Source organism: Ctenocephalides felis, unplaced genomic scaffold, assembly GCF_003426905.1.
Source record: "Ctenocephalides felis isolate EL2017-DRISC unplaced genomic scaffold, ASM342690v1 CF-g0.4_SCAFFOLD_01604, whole genome shotgun sequence".
Taxonomy (NCBI): Eukaryota; Metazoa; Arthropoda; class Insecta; order Siphonaptera; family Pulicidae; genus Ctenocephalides; species Ctenocephalides felis.
Window position 1 is genome coordinate 19813694 of NW_020537758.1, and position 24195 is coordinate 19837888.

Genomic DNA, 24195 nt, shown 5'->3' on the forward strand with positions numbered 1-24195 from the left:
ACTAAATACGGTATGCTTATACACTAAATGTTTCCATTGTTAATGGAATGGTTGATACAAATTCTTAATACGCGTTGCCGTTTTAACATCATGAATACTAATTATTCATAAATTAATTTACAAGACCATACCCAGATAAAAATCATAGATCTATGCATATATATCTCTTATTGGGATTTAAAAAAATGATTTACTCAATTTCGAACAAAACAGTCTCCTGTCCATCCAAAATACACACTTGTTCATCGACGATAATTAGATGAAGCAAATTATCCATCACTTTATAAAGATAAAATTTGGAATTGTCCGTATTTTGTAATGAAGACCAGGTTAGATCATTTGCATCAAGTAGTTATATCAATTACTTAATTAGTAGAATTAAACAGAATAGAAATGATGAAATATGAAGTATAATTGTATAATTGATTTAATGGTTTTTAACTATTTCCTAAAAATATTCAATCTAACTTCTCTACAGATGATTTATCTGTTCAAATTAAATGTCAAAAACAAAGTCAGTTTTCCATTAAATTGAATGTCATACTTACAATCACAAAATATATAAATTCTGTAACAATTTAAATGGGTTATAAAATTTTTGTATGTGTACACAAATCATATAAATTTACGAGATTGTTACTTGTCAAGTTCAGCTAGCAATTCCAAAACTAATAAAATGATAATATATAACATAACAAGATCCTTAAAAATTCTTTAATAAATTGTCAAATATAAGTAAAATAGAAAATTTAAGTACATATTAATTTACTTTGTAAAATACATTTGTTAAATCAAGTAATTTTTAAGAATGTTTGTTGCAATTTTTTTATGCAAAATATATAATTTTTACCTTATATTTATTTATAATTAAGATATAAATTCTGTAAGTCATGTAAAATTTTTTTAGAATATTTTTCAATTCATAGTTTAGTAATGAGTTGATCATAATAATTTCCTAGGAAAGAATTGATGTGCTATTTAATTGGGTTATCGGATGCTTCGTTCTCTCTTTGGTTCCTATATCCGAACAGCTCCTTATCAATAAGAATTAAATGCTTTCTGAATAATTCAAATCGGTTGATCCGTGCTCCCGTAAACGTGGACGGAAAATTGTATCCACACATGCAATAAAAGAAAAAAAGCAAGAAGGGAAAAATGGCAGCTATTTAAAAAAAAGTGTTAAAAAGGGCCTTTTTTGGGACGAGAAGCTTCGCAAATTTTTTTTGCGTAATGTTATCAAGTTGTTTGAGGTAGGGGGACTAGGTATTGCAGTGGTGAACAAATTGAAAAAAAAATGCAAGTCGATCCGACTTGTAGTTTTTTTTTAATTTGTGGCACCGCATTGAAAAAAGTCAATTTGAGAAAAAACGTATTTAAAGTTTTTAATATAATGTACTAAATACACCGTTCAAAAATGCTGACACATTAAAAAGGTCATGTGCATGAGGTATTATAATGAAAAAGAGAGCAGCTGGCATACAATAGCTCCGGAGCGATGAAAAAAACGGTTTTAGAAGATCATACATATAGAGATATATATATATATATATATATATATATACACCTAAGTCTGTTTTACACGGAGATTGGTTCCAGAAGAATCCGTGTAAAAAAAAGAACGTGTAAAAAAAGACATTGATCTTATACAAAAATGGGTGATTTGTTCCTAATCTCTAAAACCTATTAAAATTGGTGAAAAACAAGAATTTTTAAGAACAAGTATTAAATTAGTGCTATTCACATTTGCTTTGACCAGTAAAAATTGTTTGTACGCGCTAAAGGGGAATTCTCTTAAATCTTTAAGCTAGTGTTCGCAAACTATCGATACTATCGATGGTTTCAGACTTTTTCTTTCATAAATACTTTTTTGTGATATGAACATACTTCGCAAAAATTTAATTTGACAAAAAAAATTTAGGTACATATAATTTCAAATCGTGCTAAATGGAATAAATTCGTGTAAAAATTTAAAAATATTCAATTTTCAAACCGTGTTATATCAAAACCGTGTACAAAAAGACCGTGTAAAAACAGACTTAGGTGTATATATATATCTATAACTTCGTCAAAAAAATAGATATTGAGATGATTTTTTTTTAAATAATTCTAAGGTTTTTAGCTTTTATAATATCAAAAAATCTCAAAATCAAAAAAAAAAAAAAATAAAAAAGAACAACCCCCTTAAAGCATCTGAAACTTTAATTTTCAAGTGCTAATTTAGTTACTCGTATGTAGAGCTAGATTGGATTCGAATTGGTAGTTTCAAAATAGATCTTTGCGAGATATTTTTACTCACAAATTAAGAACTAAAGTTTTGTATTAAGTTAGAGGTAAGAACAAAGGACGATCAGCTTTCGAGTCTCGCCAAGAGAGCTTTATTCGCTTTCCTTCGACGTTTCTTGCTATTTTCAATCGCAATCTATTTCATTGTGATTATTCGCCTGTTCGGTTTGTAATTGTCAAGTAATTGAATGGTTTAATTAATTTTTGATCTGTTGGAGATTAATTATTATCAGGAAATCGAACAATATGTAGTACATCCATGAAATAGAAGGAGGAAGGGACGTTTGGAAGTTTTTCAATTAAAAGTTTAATAATGTATAGGATAAAAGAATATACAATACACACACATGTATGTATATATCTTCTACATACGAGGTGTGTTCAAAAAGTACCCGGAATTACTAATAATTAAATTTCGCGGGTCTGGAGTGTCTGATTGTCAAAATTTTTTTTTTATTGTGTTGGTATACATGCCCCTAAAGTATGATGAAATTTTCAGCTATATTCACTGTTTACTTTGTCTGTGGTAGTCGCTAAGGTTCGACGTGTTTTTCTGAGCTCGGCGATTTTTACAATGGAAGAATTGAAAAGTCAAAGAATTTGTATTAAATTTTGCGTAAAAAATGAAATAAAGTGTTGCAAAGTGCAAAAATTCACCAGATATGGCTCCGTGTGACTTTTTCCTATTCCCAAAGTTGAAGAGACCCATGAAAGGACGGCGGTTTTCCTCGATTGAAGAAAATCGCCGAGAGTGCTCAAGGACATATCAAAAAGTGAATATCAAGGGTGCTTCGAAAATTGGAAAAAACGCTGGCATAAGTGTATTATATCTGGGGGGGACTACTTTGAAGGGGACCACATTAATGTAGACGAATAAATAAATATTTTTTTGAAAAAACGAAAATTCCGGGTACTTTTTGAACAGACCTCGTATATAAAAATAAGTCGGGTTTTTCTTCCTGACGAAATAACGCACGAACCGATTTTGCATTCGTTGGAAAGGTCTCGGGCTCCGCAAGGTTTATAGCTAAGAAAATTAGTGGTGCATGGCATCGTGCCCTAATGCAAATTGCTGAAATATCACGCACCGTAATTAAAAATTCGAGTAATGACATTAATGAGAATTATCAGAATTATGCTTAACGTTTTCTTTATAATAGCTGAACTGTATCTATTATAATATAATTATTAACATAATTTCCAACAATCTTTCAAGGCCATTGAACGGCCTATATGATGAAATCTATTTTTGGTCATTGTAATATCGCGGAATCTGCATGTGGAGGAAGGCAAGTTATTCAAAAATAAATCTGTCTATATTTAGACGAGAGGCGTGCGTAGACTGACGCCCATTATTGAATGGTTTATCTGGAACCTCGTGTTTTAAATTAATGATAAACAGACTTCAGTAAGACAGACTATCGATTTTACATCAATGATTTGATTATTTTAAAAAATTCATCAATTTACATAAATTTTTATTCAAACGTTGAACGGAAGAACACATTGATGAACAATATGCAATACAAGAGCCATTGATGAACAAAATACAATGCAAAAGCCAATAACAATTTCTTTTAATTAACCGCAAATAACATTTCTAATCCATGTTAAAAAACAAAATTGTAGTGTTCCGCAAATTAAGTACAATACTATTCGAATTCTCTGATTATCATATATTTTCAAAAATCCAACGTTTCGCGGTCAATATTGAGTCCACTTCTCAATCAACTTGGATCATCTAAGGGAGTGCCCAAATGCAATCCATTAATTTAAAGGATAAACACACTTTTAATTAACTTAATTGGTTATATAACATGTTATTCACATGCTACAGCAAAAGTTGAACTTTATGGTATTTTTAGGTGCTCTAAGTACCAGTGCACACGATCTGCAACTAAAATTGTGCGAAATTGCAACATTGTTTAATGCCAAATTTGAAATAAAAGTCATCAAAATACTGTATTAAGACCCTATAATTTTGTATTTGATACTTCTTTGGATTTTTTAATAGTATATTGCTAAAATAACAAAAAATATTAAGCTAAAAGTCTTACAATTATAGAACTTTAACTAGTGGGGCGCATGACATCGTGACTTAAGTCAAATTGCTGGAACTTCCCGTACCAAAAATTATTAATTATTTAAAAAGATTACCATTGTTGAAATAAAAATTCCTCTTCAAAAATTAGATTTTTGAGAAACTATAAATTTTTGACAAAAATTTACTAATTTATTTTGAAATATTTTGGAAATTCTTAACTTTTTTTTTCAAAGCAATCGTACTGTTTTAAGGAATGTAAACAAAATTTATACTTATTGCTAAAATCTCTTTAAAATATCTGATAATTTGATGTGCATATGTCTAATGATCATTTTTGACCGCCAAATGGCATTTTTTTTAACTTTTTTTACTAGATCTCCGAAACCGCTAGGCCTGCCTTCATGAAAATTAAAATTCATTGATCAGTTCTTCATCTTTTCAATACAAGTAAAATGGTTTTTGAATTATTCAAATCGGACGCTGTGTTCTCTCAAAAACTGAGTTACCGTTTTTGGCACTTTTTGCTTCATATCCTCGGAACAGCTAGACCTGCCTTCGCCAAAAACTAATCAGCACGTCTCCTTATCATTACGAATCGAATGTTTTTTGAATTATTCAAATCGCTTCATCCGTGTTCCCGAAATCGTCGAAGAAAATTTGTATCCGCACATCCACACATACTCGCACACACACATACACACACACATACATGTTCAGAAGGTTTTAAAACGTAAATATATATAAAAAATTTCATATTCGATTTTTTTACGATTACTATAACTTACCCTACGGGAAGTTAATAATATTATAATTATTGCTAATTTTACTAAATAGGCGTTTCTATGAAACCAAGCAGATTTGTCAAGATTATAGGTTATAAAATTAAATTCATCAAAATGAATCATAAATTGTTCTAAAAAAATATATATAGAATACCAAGTAAATTTGTACAGTTAATATAAATATTATAATATTGTAATATATTTTTTAAATATTTCGTCCCGCCAAATAATAAATAAAGAGAACTGTCATTTTGACATTTGGATCAACAAGGCTATCGCATTTATTGAAGCTGTCAAACAAATCAAACTGTCAAAAGTTTGGAACGAAATAAAATTTTGTTCAAATAACAAAAAATGACTAATAAGTAATATTTTTATATCAAAACAGATATTTCGCATAATTCCACAATTCAAAATTCGTTCCTACTTAAGTACATAGGGCTTCTGCACGATGTTCGTACGGTAAAGGTGTGGTATTTCAACATAACCTGAGATTTGTGATCAACATGTATACCGTTACCATAATAATTATAATTATAATACAAACAAATCAAACCTATTAAATCCAAATCGCTGATCAAAATTTCATACACGTAATCCAAGATAAATATTATGTTTCACTTTACTTGTTTCGTAAAAAAATCCAACAAACTATAACAACACACACGTCACACAGCACTTAGAACGATTTTTCACTGTTTTAATGTTGCAAATTGGTATCAAACACTTTGTATAAAATTTGTGAATGGAACTTGCACTAAACTGACTTAATTATTTTTGTATTAAACACGATATAATATAGTTTTCAACGCGTTTAAATCCACCGGCTCTATGTCGCCATTTAACATACTAAAACCTAAAACGAGCGTTGCCGAACGAATGAACACTTGTAGAGCGACGGCCAGTGACGTAGCCAGGTGTGTAGTCGGTATGAGCACGCAACTTCAGATCGTATAACTAAAAAAAATTAATTTACCGGAAATGTCAAACAGCAGACTTCAAGTTACATTTAAGTTAAAAGAGTAAAACTAATTATTTTGTTTAAAATAATAATTATTTGAGAATAGAGAACAAATACGCTTTGAAAAACATCAAAATATTGTATTTATTCATTTTTTTACTCTTAATGCACACAAGTATTTAAATTATTTGAAATAAATTCAAAAATTTTAAATTGAATGTATTCAAATTGTTATGAAATATTAAATAGAGAAAATAAAGATAGATATTCATGTGGTAAACATTTTTTTTTAAATTTTATTTGGCCTCGCTTACTCTGAGCATTTAGCCACCTACAATTTTTATTTATTTACATTCTAATTTTTATATTATTTTTAATCTGTATATGTATCCTATTCTATATTCTTCTTATTTTTCTTCTTATTTTCTTCAATTCTTGCTCTTTTTCAAATTTCTAATTCTATTTACCTTCTAGCTTCATTCCATTTTTTTTTCTTCATTCTTCTTTTAATTTTAGTTCAGTTCCAATATTTCTCTTCTTAGTCCTAATTCAATTCAGCTATTCGAACTCTGTTATTCCTATTTTTCTAAATTTTTATTCAAATACTACTTAACAACAAAAATTTTCCTACATTCCTACATTCTAAGCCAATGACAGGATTTGATCCGAAGATCCCTGTCGTGTGAATCGAACACGCTACCAAGAAAGCTATGCTCGCCATTGGTGAATATTTAAAATGTATTTACTATTAAATGTTATAAAAATCTTATAAAACAAAAATAAAAAAAAAAAAAACAAATTTTAAATTAATAATATGTGGTATACAAAACAATAAGTTAAGCATAAATCTCCACAAAGTATAAAAGAACTTAAGCAGATAAAATTAAATAATAATTATATTTCCCAACTTTTATAATAACCCTAGTAATATTTTTATTTATTTATTTTCATTTACCCTTAAATAAACCTCAAAATAGTGACTGGTTTTTGATGATTTATCAAATCATATTTGAAAAAAACTTTGCTAAAAAAATATTCCACTTTTCAAAATATGTTTTCTAGATTTTTAATAACTAATTTAATTTTGAGTCGCAATGATATATTAAAAAAATTATGCAAATACGTACTAAATGCTATTGAATTGATAAAGATCCCAAAATAACACCTATATTTGTAAAGTCGAATTATGCATAAATTATCCAAATAATTTAGATTTAAACACTTATTTTTTACTATTTGTTCAACTAGTTATATGAAATGTGGCTAAAATTGCAAAACATCAATACTTATGACCCCTTATATTTTGGCTTTCATTTATATTGTAGTAAGTAGTAAAATAATAAAAAATGGATATTTGCAAGAAAAGTAAGAATTTTAGCATTCATTTTATTTAATATATATATATATATATGTATATATATATTCATATATATATATATATATATATATATATATATTATTTTTATTCCGTTAATCTACTTATTTTATTGTTATTTATATTATTTGATTATCATTCATTCATTTAATTAATCCTTTTATTTTTTTCCCCTTTATTTTGATTTTCAGCATTCACTTTTTTTGTATTTATAATTTGGTTGCTAAAATATACCGTAAATAAAAAAAAATCCGTTAATCTACAAATTAAGTAACACGAAGTTCGCGCGTACAGTTCAGTTCACACTGCACCACTGGATCGGCAAGGTATACAAGCGGGTAACCTAACACATTCGTCGGCACAAAGGTACTAGGACAGGGCACAGTGCTTTGTATGGTATGACGCACTCGCAAGAGTGTGTTTATGAAATTACAGTTATGCGAGTGACAGAATACGTGAACCATCGTGGATAGGCAACATTATAATAATATGAAGAAGAACGCAAACAAATATGGGGAAGCTTATTTGTACACCTATGGTGTTTGTGTAAATAAGATATTGATAATTGTTTAACAATTAATCGATAATGGTCGTTATTTACGTTATGCATCAAATAAATATATATACTTATATTCGATGTAAAAAAATATATAAAAAATTAGATTTTTTTGGTATTTTTGGTATTTTTTTAATGATTATGTTGGCAATACATACATGTTAACTTAGCCTTAATATAGCCTTAACGCTATTAGAAAAATTTAAATAATTTTTGTTATAATTTATATTATAAATTAATTATTGGGATAATTGTTTAACAATTAATCGATAATGGTCGTTATTCACGTTATGCATCGCATAAATATATATACTGATATTAAATGTAAAAAAATATACAAAAAATTGATTTTTTCTTGGTATTTTTGGTATCAGTTTTCATTTTTTTTAATGATTATGTTGGCAATACATACATGTTAACTTAGCCTTGATATAACCTTAACGCTATTTGAAAAATTGAAATAATTATTGTTATAATATATATTTTAAATTAATTATTGTATTTTATGTAATGACTTTACATTTCAGGGTTGCTGAACATTTTGGCATACCTCAAAAAAATGGACGTGTATGTGTGTGTATGTGTGGAGACAATTTTTTTTCAACAATTTCGGGCGTACGGATAATCCGATTTGAATGGTTAAAAACATTCGATTCCTATTGATGAAATGACGTGCTGATTAATTTTTGACGAAGACAGGTCCAGCGGCTTCGGAGATATGGAGCAAGAAGTGCTAAAAATGTCAGTTTATGAAAGAACTAAGCATCGGATTTGAATGATTGAAAACAACACAAACTTTTTGCTTGTGTTGACGAAACGATTGCTTTTTTTTTGAATATCAAAAAATAATTCGAATTTTAATTCTAATTCTAATATTCTAGATCTAAATATTACTTATATACTTTAAATACATAATTTTAACTTTGCAATTCATTTACATGATACTTAGAAATATTAGACAATTATTTTAATCAAGAAATAATTCGGATTTTTATTCTAATTCTAATATTCTAGTTCTAAACATCACTTATATACCTCAAATAAATAATTTTAAGTTTGCAATTCATCTATATGATACTTAGAAATATTAGACATTGTTCTTGAATTGTCTGATAGAGTTACTTCATATTAACCCTCCGTTGGTCGGATATTTATTTACCTTCGAACGATTGGAGTGGTCTGGGTGGACCGCACATTTTTTCGTCCCGATTTTTTCATCGATCGACAGCTAATGAAATTTCAGGAAAGGTCCAGCAATTTCAAGTCAATAAGATTACTAAAAGTATTTTTTTTTTAAATTGATGTCGAAAAAAGTCTGGCCAGACAACTCCGACCAACGGAGGGTTAAGCAATTATATCCATTATATTTAGTCTTTCACTGCAGCTTACCAAAAAATCACTTTTATAGTAAATACAAGAAAAAACTACCTTTAAGTAAAATTTATTTTCATTCATTTTTCAGAATTAATTTCAGTAGTATATGTGCATTTTAATTTATTAGCGATGAGTTGATTGAATGTATGTGATATAATCAAAACCATATGCAAATGTAGTTTTTTCGCAAGGCCTTATCTAATAAATAAATATGATAGCTAATAAAATCAATAATGTTGCATTGTCAAATCACCAATTAAATTCCACATAACAAAAATAATATCAGAAAAAATGACAAATGAGGAAATACTTCGGATAATAACGAGGGAAATTCTGAAGTAAAATAAATTGGACCAAGTCTTTGGTATGGAAATTGTAACTGTACAAAAAATTATACGTCTAACGACAAGCAACTAATTATAAGATAAAGGAATACAAGTCTGAATGGAAAATAGAAGATATAAAAATGAAAGATCATGTATAAAAGACAAAAAAATATTAAAAAAAGGGAAGCTGCAGGGCTATTATATAACAAACTTATATGTGCACCCATTTTTTTTATTAAAAATAAAACAAACAGATAAAAATATGGTTTTATTCCAGAATTAAGAGTTGAATATTCTAAGTGAAACTCAAAATTGAATAAGTTTATTTTTTTATTAATTGTTAATAACAATTTGTACTTTAAAGTAATAAATCCTTATTTTAAATATTAAGAAACAATCTTGGAATAGTCACTGGAAACAAAAATGAATAGAAATCGTTCCATTCATCATCAATGTGTTAATATTCTAAAATTAGTACATTTCAAAATTAGTATGTTTTACAGTTACCAAACGGTTTAGAAGAATATACATGTTTTGACATAAGAATTAGAAATATGTTAAATAATTATCATCTTGTTAATTATCTAACAATGTATCGATAACCATAAATCTGTGCGTTTTCAATTAGTTTGGCAGTGTAAAATAAAATTATAGTAATAAAATTTGACTCACTTGTTCTGGTGCATGTTCGTTCAAACTTTCGCTATTCTGAAATGAAAATATAATAATTAAAATTTAATTTTAAATGGTTAAAGTTGAATATTTCATATAATTATATTTTTATATTGTTTTTTTTACACATTAATAATTATGTATATTTGACTAAAATAAATGAAAAAGTAAAAATAGTCAATTGAAATAGTTGTGACTATTTAAAGTCTATTCCAAATTTGACGATTTTGCATTCAATAAATATTATAAAACATTAGATCAACTTCTAACATACATTTCTTCATGAAGAATTGTTTCCAAAAAATATTTTAGAAGAACTATTTGAACCAACATTATGAAACTTTTCAAAAAAATTAATTAGAATCTTAGAAGTATAAAAAACCAATTTCGCATTAAAAAAGCTCTAGCATAAATTTCATCATATAAAGAATTGTTCCAAAGAATATTTTTATAAGAATAAATGTTTATATTTCATAAATAAACTATACACAGAAGTAAAGTAATAGAATGAAAAGGCATCTCTAATATAGATTTAATAAGAAAATTAATAAGTAAAACATATTAAAATAAAATTTTTCCCAAGTAATATCTTATATTGAATTTCTGATATATGATTCAGTTCATCACATATCATGTTTTTTAGAGTGCCTTAGAATTTTTGGTACAAAAGTATTTTCGAACATTATGATGAAGAGTAATATGTGAAATATTTTCCAATATTGAATTTTGTCAAATAGATAAAATGATTGGGAATTATGAAAAAGTTGTATTTTCATATAGGCCGTAACAAAATATTTTATGAATGCGAATATTGAATATTGAGTTATTTATATAAATAAAATATCAAACTTATATAACAAATATAAATATATATATATATATATATATATAATTTAATTTATTTATATATATAAATAAATTATAAAACAAGTTTCAATATAGAATATTCTTTGGACAGACGTTTCGCTGCGGTAAATTTCCGTTCCTCATCAGAGGAACAGAACGTGTAATGCAATTATAAGGTATTTTTTAAGATAATTTATTTTTATTTTTATGTTGAATCAAATATCTTACTGTTTTAATGTTTGTTTCATATATGTTAAGTTTCATTCACAATATTTAATGTAAAAGCAATTTCTTTAATTGATTTGATAACAGTAAATTTTTAAATGTACATTTTACATACCCCGATATATATTATCCATAAAATTATTATATATTTATATATTGTGTTACATTATGTTATTTTATATCTCAATTTAATTTAACATCCAAATTGCTTTATTACAGTAGTAAATTATAAATCGCTTTCTGTTCTACTTTTTTATGAGCCATTTATGGCATGGACGCTACTGTTTCTGTTATTAAAATCTCGTAAAAGAAAATGGTAAAAATCAAAGGACTGTTCCAGATATAATCGAGGAACTGAGGAAGTGCTAAAAGTTATAAAACATTCGTGTTTAGATAAATTACCATCTGATTGTGCAAACGTTTCATGTCGTAAAATTTTAGTATTTTTCTCATAAAAAGTCGTTCAAGTTGATGAATCGGGACATCAAAAATGGGACGAATTAGATTGTGGTTGATATGCATAAATATAATGTCATATATATATATATATATATATATATATATAATAAACCATATTATAAAAACATTGAAGATAATGTTTGGCGCAATATCAAATACACAAGAGATATTACCAGCATTTAATATATTTTCTTTCAAGATTTTTTTTACTACTTAACTATAAAATAATTCGGAACAATATCTATATGTAGTAATAGGAGTAGAATATATCAATATATTATATCAATAGATTACATATTAACCTGTGAATGTGTGAAGGTTTATGTGAGTTGCTGTAAAAGCTTTATATTATGAGAAAGTATTGCAGGTTGTTTATTTGCTTAAATAAAGTCATGTTTCATTTTTCAATATAATATTCAATATAATTATACTATTTAATTACGTATATAAATTCACATTTTATTTTTCAGAATAATGTTGAATTTTAATATATGTCATTTAGCTTTAAGCTAGGTTTATATTAGGTTTCTAAAAACTGGTTTGGAAACAAGTATATTAAGTTTGTATTAAAATTTTTGAATAGAAAATACTTGGATTTTTGCTTAAATTTCTCAAATTTAAAATAATTAAACTAATATTGATTTTAATCAGTATATGCATAAACATTAGTTACTCTTGTCTTTCGGTTTTAATTATGTTTTACTTTCCGAAGAACAAGTTTGCTTTGTAATTATTTTTAGTAATAATCGAACTGGTTCTAATAACATGTCTTATTAAAAAAATATATGGTTATTATCAAAATATGAAAATTATTTTAGTATTGTTTTTATTTACTCAAATTCCTCGTTTCACTATTATAAAAGAATTTACATTCTAATGTATGAAAATAATGCATAAACAACAAATAATTACTTTTGAAGGGATTTAATCTGGTCAACTATTATTTTTTTGTTCTAATAAAAATTTAGTTCAAATTGCACATACCATATTTTGGCAAAAACAAATTTATAAAAATTCAAACCGGTTAAAGCCGGTTTTATAGAAAAATTACTATTTGAAAACAAGTTTTCTAAAATGTTGGTTTTTGTATAAACCAAAGTTTTTATGCCTGTTTATTAACCTGAAAAATCAAGATGAAAATTTTTGCTTTTACGTTTCAAAGGTTTCGGAACATTTTCACATACTTTAGAAAAAATAGATGTGAGTGTGCGGATACAAATTTTCATCGACGATTTCGTGAGCACGAATAAACTGATTTGAATAATTCCCAAAACATTCGATTCCTAATGATAAGGAGACGTGCTGAATAGTTTTTGGAGAAGATTCAAACGTTTTGGAGATACAAGGCGAAAAGTGCCAAAATGGTAATTCAGTTTTTGGGAGAACAAAGAGTCTAATATGAATGATTCAAAAAACATTTTATTTGTATTGACGAAATAAAAATCGTGAAAAAATGTCATTTTGCTTTCAAGAATGATCATCTAATACAGCAACGTAGCGCCATTGCTTTGAAAAAAAGTTTAATATTTTCAAAATATAAAAAACTAAATCTTTTTAAAAAATTCTCAAAAATCTAATTTTCTCAAAGTTTTCAAAAAAGTTTAAACAGTAATTTGCTTTAATACACGATGCTCTACTAGTATTATTTCTGACCCACGTTGAATCATTAAAATCTTTGACCAACGTGCACGTTATACTTCAAACGTTGGCAATTTCAATCAAAACCTCAAAATTCATTATAACCATTATACCCATCGAAATTATAATCAAACGTGTAAACGATAAAGCCGTAAACCATTTTCGTGCGTCTGACGTGACGTATCAGGTATCTGGTATCGGCTTCGGTTCGGTAACAGCATGACAATTCCTCCGCGGATAACACGAGCGCTTCCTGCACTCGGCCCGTCAATCAGTAATACATAATTGCCTCTCGACTACGGAACTGATACATAATCACTTGCCTGCAGCAATGCCAATAGTAATCAAAAGGTAAATCAGTCGATCTTCACTTGATCAATGGCTCTACTCTCTGACCATCCGATGATAGCACTCGGAACACACGTACGGCGAGTAGGATATTTTAGACATGGTCAACGGGAGTATTGAATAGAATTATAGACGCAAACTCAAGAGATTTTCAAGTTATTAGAATTGAGTTTAAGTAGCCGATTCTGCCGTAAAATAGATCAATGTTATAGCAAGACTCGGTTATGTACCAGTTTTCATACAAAGTAGAACTAAAAACTGTCAAAATTCTATAGGGTTGCTGTGCAGTCAGGCATTTTGGATATAAAACCTAACCTAGACAACGCACAAATGTCAAAAAACAATGTTATCATAAGTGCATCTTTGAAACATAGCTTGATAACATATGAGTGAAGTTGCATTTTATGTGTAAAACGTCTGATCGCACAGCATATACATGGCATTTTGACAGTATTTAGCAGCATTTTGTATGAAAACTGCAACGTAATCATAACGTAACATAGCCTTGCCATTATATTAGTCCGTTTTATGGCAGATTCGGCCCATAACCATAACTAGTTGTGTAATTGCGATGGAACTTCTTTGACTTTGTCTATAAATATAATTATATTTTATAGTTAAATATAATTAATGTCTTCTGAAGTGTCGTATATTTTTTAATAATATGCATTATTAAAAGTTGTATTTATTTATCTAAAACCTTATGGAATATTTTCAACTTATACTTATTAAATTTCCGAACAAGAAGTTTAATTTTTTACACAAATCCAATTTGCTAGCTTTCTGTTTTCTCGTTTCAGATCATTCTAAACCAAATTTGGAAATATTTTGGGCTGTTTTAAATTCTTTCAAATTAACACAAAATTTAGGTTTCCAGGACGATTTCTCGAAAATGTCTTCTCCGATTTCAAGAATTTAAAAGCAAATGAAAAAAACCCAACAGTTTTACTGTAATTAGAACTAAATAAAAAAATACAATTATAAACTGATTTTTAAGGTTCAAAAACTGATCGAAAAATATTGGTCAATAATGACACCCTTGAATAATTTTGATAATAAATGAACGTCCTTTGGTATTAATGATTAAATTTAAAAAATGTCGAGTTCGTTGGTCAGAAACTAGTTCCAAAAAATAAAGAAAAAATCATTAACAAGTCTATTATCTTTAAGAAGGTGAAGTTTGATTTCATTGGCGAAAATAAATATTTCCAAGCCTCTTTATTTCTTTTTGTATACAAATATTTTGATATGAAATGGACCTTCTAGCATGCTGCATTATTAAACAGCTATCTAGTGTAAGTATCTCGAGCCAGAGATGTTTGCGTATACAAGTGCCAAATTATTTATTTAGCAGAGAATCAAAAGCCGAGAAAAAATGCCTACACTCTTATGAGAATTTCACCTGACAAATTTGTTTCATCTCACACAAAAGCTCAAAGGTTCACTCAGGAGATAAAGATTTTTGTTGGATGATTGTTTTATTTACACAATATATTTTTGTATAGAAACACATTTTTAAATCAAACTTCTTAGTACAATTATATGTATAATATTATATATATATATATATATATATATATATAGATATATTTATAATAAATAATATGATTTTTATTGGATGTGAATTATATGGCCAATCGTGTCAGTTGTTCAGACATAAGTTCTCAAAATGAGATATAAAATTGAAATTAGACAAAAGATCAACAAGTACAAAGCATTAGATAAAGTACAAAATATTGTGGCGGTATTTCAGTAAATTATTTTTGTGTAAATAATCGACTAAATCAATAAAAAAATAATATTTTAATTTGTTAGTAAATATAGTCTCTGTACAGCGTTATAATATGATAAAATATTGAAAGTAATAAACTGATAGACGCGCTTTTTTATCAGTGCAGCCGTTTTTTTTTAATTTTTTATGAAAAGTAAAAAAAATTGACATAAATACACACGCTCATATACAGATATACTTCATTGACAATTTGGATAATGTAAACAAATCTAGAAAAATAATGCTATGTGCTTATAAAAAAATAGTGAAATGGTTTATTAGCAATAAATGATTAACTTGTTAAGGATTTATAGTTTGAAAATATAATAACCTAATATAAATAATTATTTCAAGACTTTTGTAAAACTTTTAATGATATTAAAATTTTATAATTATAATTAATTTTGAATATTTGATGAAAGCCATTGAAATAATTTAAATCATTTGTAAAGCTTTTAATGAAGTTGGAATATATAAATTATAATTAATTCCAAATACATTTAATAAAATATACTACTAATTAGACTCATAATAAAATATAAATATTCTACTAGATAATTTTTTTATTGATAAACCTAATAAAATTAAATCGACCAAAACATTAAAAAAAAATCAAAAATCTCACAGGTTAAAGCAACTTAGTATTTGTATTTCTTTCATCGAAGCAATTTGTTGCTTTTCTTTGATTCTCGTTTAATCTAATACAATTTGCACAAAAAGTTTTGTCCATTTGATTGGTCAAAGTTGAGAATCTCGAATGTTCAGTAACAAAGATCTCGCCAGAACGTTTATTCAATTACTGTCATCGGTTGAACGGTGATGGTGATTGAAAATCAATAAAATCATCCAATGTTTACAGCCGGAGAAGAAGTTTTTCTGTAATTCAATTCGGTAAGGTTTGCTGTGCATAATGATCATAAACAATTCAAAATTTGTAATTCAAGACACTTAAAAGCTATTTTGTAGGATTAGATTCAAATTAAGATTGGCCTGAAAATTTCTTGGTAATTTATTGTTATTTTTTACGATTTAAATGATTTTTTTCCCTAGCTATAGAGTTGATGGTCTTCAACATCTTAGAATATTATAGGTTTATGACAAGCAGTATAATTATAAAATTTTTTTAAAGTATGGAATAAGTTACGTTCTTAGTACATACACCATGTTTGTCCTAAGTGAGTGTTTGTGCACACCTTTCCTAAAGGCAAAATGCTACTTCCACTCAGTTTGAAATAATAAATTGCATGATATCTAGGGATAAATTTTGTTATTTTGTTTGTTTCAAGTAAATTCGACATAGTGAATATTTTAATGAATATGTTTATTTGATTTTAAATAACCACATAGGCGTTGAATTGGCACATGTGGTGAATTCAGTATACTTGTGATTTGCCACATCTATTTCAAAATATTGTAATTGTAATGGTAATTGTAACGCATTAAATTTAAATACTATTATATTCACATGGAATAGAATCAAGATAAATAAATTATCAAATCAACTACTAGATTTCTGATAAAAAATTAACAATAAATTAATTAATTCAGTATGATGAAAATAAATAAATAACCAAAAAATTTTAATAAATTCAGATTAATTTTATCCGCTAGAAGCTCAAAACACATGCATGCAAACAATGCAAACAAATTTAAAGAATTTGCACTAACAGAATATATTTAATAACTAGAATGAGAACCATTTATACTATATTCAAACTTGCCATTTGTGGTATTTGAATTTTCGAAATGAGAGTATTTACATACTTTATAAAATATTAATTAAATTTATAATAAATATATATATATATATATATATATATATATATATATTTATACATTAAAACAGCGAGTATGTACAACAAAAAACTTATAATTATTGAATCAGAGGTATGCATTAACCGCATTTTAATTAACTAGAAATTCTTGAAGTATTTGGAATGCACTCGCTAAAATAATAATAGGTAATTTCATAAAAATAAAGTATGTTCATATAATTATATTCAAACATAGTAAAATCACTGTTAAATTTCTTTTATCTATTTAATTAAAAATTCTGAACTTTAATGTAATTTAATAGTTAATTTCATGAAACTGCAATAATACTTAATAATGCAAGGAGAAACAAGATTTATTAGTATTAAAAATTAATGCTTATACATTTCTAACCATTGACTAATGGCAATTTTTGGATTAAAAACTCAAAAGACGTTCTCAAATTTCAAGTTTTTTAGAATATGTTGAGGATACGTAGGTATAAAAAAAGACTGTTAGTGGCATTTTACTTCAAAAACAACATTTAACTGTTTAAAAGCAACACAAGGTTTTGCACATATTAAATTTATATATATATATACATTTCAAATGAATGCTTAAGTATAAAATTATATATAAAAACTTTTTATTTCTGGAGGAATTAGCTCACAGAGTAGAATTCCCGACTCACACGCTGGAGGTTCCGTTTTCGAATCCCCGACAAAGAATATAAAATAATATCAAGTAGTTAATTTGAAATTATAATAGAAAAATTGGAAAATTAGAACTGGAACTAAAAAAGTAGTAGAAGAACTAAGAAGAGTTTAGATGATGAAATGAGTATATAGTAAAGAAGAAAAAAGAAGAATGAAGGTAAGTTGAAAACACAATAAATGAAGAAGATAGTATGAAACTGAAGATTGTATAGAATATGATTGTATGGATGTGATATTTACCTACTACTAGTAACAAGTATGTTGAAAGCCGAAAGAACTCTTCTGAAAATGATGGTGCAAAAAGGAAAACTCGATTAGACCCTGGATGAACAAAAAGTGTCTTCTGCACGACGTCATCAAACAAAAAATAAAAAGACTTAATAGATAAGGACAAAAAAATGCAAATTATGGATAACTTGTGCAAGAAGAGATAATCCAAAGACTAGAAAGTAGAAGTACAAAACAGGGAGTCATGGAAGTGGTAGTTTGAAAAGTGATCTTTAGGCAATGAAGGCTAAAGGGCTAAAGTAACAGCGGCGTGTTTCATACCAAAGGTCTCTGAGTTTTAATAATAATGATAATTCACCTAAAAGCTTGTATCAGATACCATACCCGATATATCGATTTGAAGTCCGGTATCGATAGCATCTGAACTCGGGAGTCGAATCGAACGAACTTCTTCCCCTGTGTTCCGGTGGAGTGTCGTTGCAGTGGACACAACGAACACATGTTTGGCCCCGTTGTACCGCCCGGGGGCATTCTGTGGCGATCCTGATATATTTTGCTGTCACTAAACAACCACACTCTTGTCCGAACGGAATTACATTTGTCCGATGCCAATGCGACTCGTTTTTATAAAAAAAACACGTCACAGTTTACACATGATTTTAGTTTAACACTGATGAACGACGACACATTGTTTTGTCAATCACTTGTTTTGTTGGAATTTAATTAAAATGAGTTTTTACAATATTGGTTAACGAAGAGATTGCTTGATTTTTACGGTTTTTATACATATATGTTTTTTTGTTCTGTGAAAAAATTACAAAAGCTGCAGCTGGAACATATGCAGAATGCAACGAACATTATGTCTGTGCTAAAAATTCGTGAACATGAAACACATGCCACAAAAACAATTACTTGTTAATTAATTGATGTATGACCAATATGAAATATAGTACAGTGATTAGAGGTCCGACTCTGCCGTAAAATAGACCAATGTGATAGCAAGGCTATGTTAAGCAGCAGTTTTCATACAAAGCGGTACTAAAAACTGTCGAAATTCTATGTAATTTTTGTGCAGTCAGGCGTTTTGGATAGAAAATCTAACTAAGAAAACGCACAAAAATTTCAATAAACAATGTTCTCATAACTGCATCTTTGAGATATGGGCATTTTATGTGAAAAACGTCTGATCGCACAGCAAATACATGGCATTTTGGCAGTATTTATTACCACTTTATATGAAAACTGCTACATAAAATAGCCTTGCCATATAATTGGTCTATTTTACGGCAGAATCGGCCCATATATTTAAATCCCCAACTAATATGTATAAATTAAATCCAGCCTAAACTTAATTTTTATTCTGATGTATAATTATCATTATAGGAGCCATTGACGTTTAAATTAAAAATTTACCAGAAAAACCAATAAATTGGTAACAATATATAGGGTGCGGTTGCTCCAGTCATACCACTGCCAAAGTCGTACTTTGGCCATATTTTGTCTGATAATTTAATTAAAATAGAAATTTTAAATTTGGTTCTGATCACACCTATCAATATAATTTGTAGTAATACCTACTACGTGAAGTAAAAATTTTTATTAATTCAATTTTAATAATTTGATATTTCGTTCAAACCAAAATATTTCCATACTTTTATATCGATCACATATCAAAATGTTGAAAGAAACATATTTATTACTTTTTCGGATATATCGTACAAATTGTATGAGGGCGCGTGATAACGCATAAATGTGCCCTTTTGATAAACCTTCGGTATGTTTTTTATAGTACAGGCCACATTATCATAAATTGAGAGACACAAGTGGCTCGTTCGATATACATTATATTTCATATATGAAATTCATACTTCGGCAAAGTCGTTATTTTCGAATAGGAGATATGTAAGTCATATATATATGAAAATGTTGATGCCGTTTTTGACTAGTAGAAATATGCGGAAGTAATATGATATTGATATCAGAAATATTATTGAGAAATCATTGCCTTTCAGTCTCTGTGGATTTAAGGTAATATATTGTGACGTTATGAAAAGCACAGAAATCAAATGGATGATATATAAATAGACATATAAACTTAATCAAACTTATCATATTTTACTTAGAAATGTCAAGGTAGATTTTTTTATTTTTTGATTTTGATTAGAAACGACACAAAGAGTACAAAAAATTTAATAAAATACGTCATAATCATTCTAAGCTATATTTGTATTAGTTTAGATTAAAACAGATAAAATAAAATCTTACCGTTTTATCATGTAAGGCAATATTATAGTGCTTCCAGATATATTTTTTCAAGAATTCATTACATCATGATTTAGCTTACCCTCATTACTAAATATAGCAGTGTTGTGTTATCATTAATGGTTGAATACAAAAGCCAGATCTGATTTTTCGTCATAACAATCTTGTTACCAATAATATCGTATTTTTTTCATGTAACCCGCATTTCACAAACATATTTATATCTAAATATCAAAGTCAATGTCAGCCTGAGGAAAAACTACGTCACATATGACTTACGATGAATTGATGAGTGACATTTCAACGATGTGGGTTGTTTGGACACGAAAGGTGTATTTTTGTGAGTAAAACATGCAATCGATTCAATAATATATAACTATATGAGAAATGTTAATGCTGGTTCTGAGGAGAAAATTTACCAATACCTAAAATAAATGTACTACGAATTTATATTGATTATTCATTTTCTACGAGAAGTTTTTAACATGTAATAATAAACTGACAAACTTAGTTTACATTTTTATAGGTTCCGCACCAAGATATATAATTTGCACTATTTAATTAAATGATCTTCAAGTTACCTACAAACATTTCAAAACTATGATTTGTCCTATAATCAGTGTAAACATCATATCATCAAACATTGTTTAGAACAAATGGTATAGCACTATACTTGTTGTATTTACTTATATAGTCGATAATACTTTCCTACAATTTTTTTAATACTGGCTCGCTGACTATTTCTAATTGGAACCAAGGCATAGGAATCGAGTTCGATTGCAATACAAGGTCGTCTATGTTAATGTTTCATCAATTATCGATTTCGAACGTCCGAGTAGCGGTTTGTAATTTTCAATACATGAGTGCGTCGACTTGAATCAACCCATTCGTAGATACCCCATCGGGAGTGGCTAATGAGTCGACCGCCGAACCCATTCGGGATATTCTATTGAGTCGACTTGGGAATGGAAATATACTAGTAATAGTAGAGATTGCAGAAATTGCAAAAAAGATATGCTGTTCTTAATAGAGCTAAATTCTTGAATTAAAGAGTGGAGCTTAGAAACATAACAGAAAGATTACAAAGTTCTTGACAAAGTTCTAAAATTCTGTACAAGATATTATATGTTTTTAATTATTAAGCATTTGAAATCATAATTAATTTTCACGAAGCATCTGATAATTTTTACGAGAAAATTAAATTTCATAAATAAACACTACACAATTAATAAAACATAAAAACAAATTCCGCGAAAATTATGATGTCAGGAAAGTGCTATTAAAATAATAAACCCCCTAAAGGAGATGGTTTGAATAAACATCTCGACTTAGGCTTTCTCTCTTGAAATAACGCGAACTCCAAATAAGCAAATTAGAAAGTATATTTTAGACGTAATCCTTTCTACAAATGTAAATAACACAAATGAAAGATCTTAATATTCAAGCGTTTTATCAGAAGCCGAATCGAGATGATTTCAAAATACCCTTGTACAGAAATAATAGGTAAAGAGGTATAAATCATCATTATACTTCACGTATTTATGATTTAATCCTCGACTGGAGTCAGTTAATTAACTCGCTCTGTTTCAAGCAATAAATAACATTTTAGGCAATAAATAACTTTGTTGCATAAAACTGTTATTTACCTAAAAAAACTAATTTATAACTTGCGAGAGGTAAAATTTTTAATCAACACAAAATGAATTAGTAGTCGCTGGTTTTATGAAACAAAGGTCTCTGTGGTATTAAAACGAGCGAGCAATCATGTTTTAAAATGCAAAAAATATTCACCATTTTAAGGCTTTGCATACATTTATCACAATAAATCACACAATATAGAAATACGAACATTTATTGTAAATAATTCATACGGTTCAAAATTGCCTACAGAATTAAAATTGTATTCTTTATTATCAAATGGAAAAATTTTGAACATGCAAATGTCGTCTATAGATGGCACTAATGTACACAAGTAGTCGAGTGGATGTCGTCCATGGATGACATTTTTTAGTTAAAGGGTTAAGCATTAATAATTAAACAATACTTTTTAGGAATTAAATAAAAGCTTTCATGATCATATTGATAGAACCATTATAATTCAATTATCATCCAATACACCCAGCTAATTGTGATATGTTTTCCACATAAATGCATTATCAAATTATATTATATATTAATAGATTAGGTGGCACAATATCTGTTTTAATCCTCTGACTAATGTATTTCATACAATATTCACAATTACAAGAGACCATAGATAGATATTGCGAACATTCAGTGCTGAATATACACCAAGTCAATTACATATATTATCTAATTGCATATGCCGCGAATCCTATATTAACTAACAAGGAAACTCTCTCAGCTTGGGGAAAGAAAATAAAGTAACTAATTTTATGGCAGATGAAGTTGTCTCTAATGAAAAAATAACAATGTACATTTGAAATGAAAGATTGAACAGATAGACTGTAATAGACAAGATATGATTTCTTGAATTATATAATTCTTGCACATATGAATTAATATAAAAATTTATTACAATTACTCGAATCGTAAATCTAGAAAGACCGAAGAGTTGCTAAAAATTTGTTATTGAAGTAAATTGATGAATAAAAATTTAAATCAGTAAATCGGAAATATATTGAGCATTAATTCCACTTTGTTTGTTTGAAACAAAAATGACCTAGATGTAGTAAATTATGATAAACTCCAACTGACATAACTGTCGATGTGTAATGATCTACATAATTCTGTGTTTTATTGAATTTAATATGCATATTTATACAATAAATTAATATTAATGCGAATAATTTTTTACTGCCTCATCAAAATCTATTACTATAAGTGATGCGAATATTCAATATATAGGACACAAATATGTAAATATACAATTATTTATAAGCATAGATTTGTTAACTTTTGCTCATACATAATCAATGTTTTTGCACTTCACCACAATCTAGCTTTTTGTTTTATAAATCTGCAAAGTAATTAAACTCCCATAAATGAATTTGAATCAGGGTGGATCAACATATTGTTCAAAAGGGTTGATAAATAATAAACACTTGTTAATAAATAATAAATTAACTAAGTACGTGGAAGATGGCGTTAAGTATCAAATTTAAATTTGATCAAAGTTAAATTTGATAAAAAGTAAAGCCAATTATAATTTTCACATGTATACATTTAGATAACATTTGTCATTACTAAAATAAAATTAATATAAGTATCCTTTCCAACCAATATCTTTCGAACAGTTTCTGAGTTTTTAAAATCGATTCAGGATTGAAGGCTGAAAGGTGGACAACAGATTTCTACTCCCTGCTATGCAAAAAGAAACGGCTTGGCTGATCGACATGCAGAACTGACAAAAGTTATCGAGTTACATCGAATGACTTTTAAACTTTTGAAATCGGTTCAGCTGATTGTAATTGCAACCATAAAACAGGTGTCTGTAGTTCATCCAGATCTTAGATGACACACTCCCAAACCTCGTAATGTTTGTTGGACAAAAGTTGTGTACGGAACCCTAATATTAACTTTGAATAATAGATTTTGTCTTTGCAACTCGAAGTGT

General features: G+C 27.7%; 1 protein-coding gene across 1 annotated transcript in view; it reads right to left on the minus strand.

The window, feature by feature from the left end:
- The window catches only part of LOC113373031 (disks large 1 tumor suppressor protein-like), a gene marked incomplete at its 3' end in the record, with an annotated part of 105090 nt that extends 99155 nt beyond the window's left edge, over positions 1-5935 (minus strand). The window contains 1 exon segment of the mRNA XM_026613366.1: positions 5695-5935.
- Between the last annotated feature and the right edge of the window lie 18260 nt (positions 5936-24195).